The following is a 4,358-nucleotide window of genomic DNA, read 5'->3' as shown; positions in this document are numbered from 1 at the left end:
TTTTTTTGAGACGGAGTCTCGCTCTGTCGCCCAGGCTGGAGTGCAGTGGCCGGATCTCAGCTCACTGCAAGTTCCGCCTCCCGGGTTACGTCATTCTCCTGCCTCAGCCTCCCGAGTAGCTGGGACTACAGGCGCCCGCCACCTCGCCCGGCTAGTTTTTTGTATTTTTTTAGTAGAGACGGGGTTTCACCGTGTTAGCCAGGATGGTCTCGATCTCCTGACCTTGTGATCCGCCCGTCTCGGCCTCCCAAAGTGCTGGGATTACAGGCTTGAGCCACCGCGCCCGGCCCCGGTCTGCTCTTTATTTTTTATTTTATTTATTTATTTTTTTGAGATGGAGTTTCCCTCTTGTCACCCAGGCTGGAGTGCAATGGCGCAATCTCCGCTCACTGCAACTTCCGCCTCCTGGGTTCAAGCGATTCTCCAGCCTAGTGTCCCGAGTAGCTGCGACTACAGGTGTGCACCACCACGCCTGGCTAATTTTTTTGTATTTTTACTACAAACGGTGTTTCACTGTGTTGGCTATGCTGGTCTCAAATTCCTGACCTCAGGTGATCCACCTACCTTGGCCTCCCAACGTGCTGGGATTACAGGTGTGAGCCACTGGCCTGGCCTGGCCTTTTTTTTTTTTTAGACAGAGGCTCACTGTCACCCAGGCTGGAGTGCAGTGGTGCAATCTCGGGTCATTGCAACCTCTGCCTTCCAGGATCAAGTGATTCTCATGCCTCAGCCTCCCAAGTAGCTGGGACTACAGGCACCCACCACCGCACCAGCTAATTTTTTGTATTTCAGTAGAGGGGGTGGGGTTTCACCATGTTGCCCAGGCTGGTCTCAAACTCCTAAGCTTAGGCTATCCACCACCTCAGCCTCTCAAAGTGCTAGGATTACAGGCATGAGCCACCACGCCGGCCCTATTTTATGTTTTTTTTTTGAGATGGCTTTCACTCACCCAGGCTGGAGTGCAGTGTCACGATCACAGCTCACCACAACCTCAATCTCCCAGGCTCAAGTGATCCTCCCACCTCAGCCTCCCAAGTAGCTGGGACTAAAGGCATGTGCCACTAGACCTGCCTAATTTCTGTAGATTTTTTTTTTTTTTTGAGACGGAGTCTTGCTCTGCCGCCCAGGCTGGAGTACAGTGGCCGGATCTCAGCTCACTGCAAGCTCCGCCTCCCGGGTTCACGCCATTCTCCTGCCTCAGCCTCCCGAGTAGCTGGGACTACAGGCGCCCGCCACCTCGCCCGGCTAGTTTTTTGTATTTTTAGTAGAGACGGGGTTTCACCGTGTTAGCCAGGATGGTCTCGATCTCCTGACCTCGTGATCCGCCCATCTCGGCCTCCCAAAGTGCTGGGATTACAGGCTTGAGCCACCGCGCCCGGCCTATTTCTGTAGATTTTGTAGAGACAGGATTTTGCCATGTTGCCCAGGCTGGTCTCGAACTCCTGAGCTCAAGGGATTCGCTCGCCTTGGCCTTCCAAAGTGCTGGGATTACAGGTATGAGTCACTGTGCCTTACCAAAAACTGAGCTTTAGAATGTGGCCTTTAACCCAGCAAAGACAAGGTCATCCTGATCAATTGTTCTTTGAGTATACTATACACATACTGTGCTGGGGCGATCACAGTGGGCAAGACTAGGTCTCCAATCCCAATGTGTGGGCTACTTTGGCCAACATAGTTAAAAATTGTTAAAATGATCAATTTTATATTATGTGTATTTCTTTTTTTCTTTTTCTTTCTTTTGTTTTTGTTTCTGTTTTTTTGAGACGGAGTCTCACTCTGTCGCCAAGGCTGGAGTGCAGTGGCGAAATCTCTGCTCACTGCAACCTCCACCTCCTGGGTTCAAATGATTCTCCTGCCTCAGCCTCCCGAGTAGCTGGGATTACAGGTGCCCACCACCACCTGGCTAATTTTTGTATTTTAGTAGAGGCGGGGTTTTGCCATGTTGTCCAGGCTGCTCTCGAACTCCTGACCTCAAGTGATCCACCCACCTTGGCCTCCCAAAGTGCTGGGATTACAGGTATGAGCCATCGTGCCTGGTCTGTTATGTGCATTTCACTACAAATGTAGATGCCATTAAGCTGGGCATGGTGGTTCATGCTTGTAATCCCAGTACTTTGGGAGGCCAAGGTGGGAGGGCTGTTTGAGCCCAGGAGTTCAAGATTAGGTAACATGGCAAGACCCTGTCTGTACAAAAAATTTTAAAAATTAGCTGGGGCCAGGCTGGGCGCAGTGGCTCACTCCTGTAATCCCAGCACTTTGGGAGGCCGAAGTGGGCGGATCATGAGGTCAGAAGTTCGAGACCAGCCTGACCAACATGGTGAAACCTCATCTCTACTAAAAATGTAAAAATTAGCCAGGCGTGGAGGCACACGCCTGTAATCCCAGTTACTCTGGAGGCTGGGGCAGGAGAATCGCTTAAACCCGGGAGGCAGAGGATAGCGTCACTGCACTCCAGCCTGGGCGACAGGGCAATACTCCATCTCAAAAAAAAAAAAAAAAATTAGCTAGGGCCCAGCACGGTGGCTCACACCTGTAATCCTAGCACTTTGGGAGGCTAAGGTGGGTGGATCACTTGAGTCCAGGAGTTTGAGACCAGCCTGACCAGCATGGTGAAACCCCTTCTCTACTAAAAATAGAAAAATTATCGGGCGTGGTGGTGTGTGGCTGTAATCTCAGCTACTTGGGAGGCTGAGGTAGGAGAATCTCTTGAACCCAGGAGGTGGAGGCTGCAGTGAGCAGAGATCGTACCACTGCACTCCAGCCTGGGTGACAAAGCAAGACTCTGTCTCAAAAAAAAAAAAAAATAAAAAGCAATAGCTAGGTGTGGTGGCACATTCCTATAGTACCAGCTACTTGGGAGGCTGAGGCGGGAGGATCGTTTGAACCTGGGAAGTCAAGGCTCAAAGCTACAGTGAGCCAAGATTGCACCCCTGCACTCTAGCCTAGGCAACAGAGCAAGACCTTGTATCCAAAAAATAAACACACATAGAGACAAAAAATATAAATATATACAATACATACAGAAAGACATACATATGCAATACATATAAACATATATATACATATATGGAGAAAGCCACACTTACATACAGAGAGACACATATATACAACATACACGAACAGGCTGGGCAGGGTGGCTCACACCTGTATTCCTGACACGTTGGAAGACTGAGGTAGAAGGATTACTTAAAGCCAGGGATTTCAGACCAGCCTGGGTAACAAAGTGAGACCCCGTCCCTACAAAAAATAAAAAATTAGGGCTGGGCGCGGCGGCTCATGCCTGTAATCCCAGCACTTTGGGAGGCCAAGGCAGGTAGATCACCTGAGGTCAGGAGTTCAAGACCAGCCTGGCTGACATGGTGAAACCCCATTTCTACTGAAAATACAAAAAAAAAAAAAAAAAAATTCAGCCGGACGTGGTGGCATCTGTAATCTCAGCTACTTGGGAGGCTGAGGCAGGAGAATCTCTTTTTTTTTTTTTTTTGAGACGGAGTCTCGCTCTGTCGCCCAGGCTGGAGTGCAGTGGCCGGATCTCAGCTCACTGCAAGCTCCGCCTCCCGGGTTCACGCCATTCTCCTGGCTCAGCCTCCAGAGTAGCTGGGACTACAGGCGCCCGCCACCTCGCCCGGCTAGTTTTTTGTATTTTTTAGTAGAGACGGGGTTTCACCGTGTTAGCCAGGATGGTCTCGATCTCCTGACCTTATGATCCGCCCGTCTCGGCCTCCCAAAGTGCTGGGATTACAGGCTTGAGCCACCGCGCCCGGCCTTTTTTTTTTTTTTGAGATGGACTCTCGCTGTGTCTCCCAGACTGGAGTGCAGTGGCACAATCTCGGCTCACTGCAAGCTCCACCTCCCAGGTTCACGCCATTCTCCTGCCTCAGCCTCCCGAGTAGCTGGGACTACAGGCGCCCGCCACCACACCCGGCTAATTTTTTGTATTTTTAGTAGAGATGGAGTTTCACCGTGTTAGCCAGGATGGTCTCGATCTCCTGACCTCGTGATCCACCCGCCTCGGCCTCCCAAAGTGCTGGGATTACAGGCGTGAACCACCACGCCCAGCCTGAGAATCTCTTGAACCCGGGAGGCAGAGGTTGCAGTGAGCCAAGATTGTGCCATTGTACTCCAGCCTGGGTGACAAGAGCGAAACTCCGTCTCAAAATAAATAAATAAATATACAAATAAATAAATAATTAGCCAGGTGTGGTGGTGCCTACCTGTACTCCCACACCTACTCGAGGAGATTGATGCAAAAGGACAACTTAAGCCCAGGAGTTGGAAGCTGCAGTGAGCAATGATCGTACCACTGCACTCCAGTTTGGGCATCAGAGTGAGATTTTTTTTTTTTTTTTTTTTTTTTG

Source organism: Theropithecus gelada, chromosome 19 (genome assembly GCF_003255815.1).
Source record: "Theropithecus gelada isolate Dixy chromosome 19, Tgel_1.0, whole genome shotgun sequence".
NCBI lineage: Eukaryota > Metazoa > Chordata > Mammalia > Primates > Cercopithecidae > Theropithecus > Theropithecus gelada.
The sequence above is the reverse complement of the archived record's forward strand: the minus strand, read 5'-3'. Positions refer to the sequence as shown.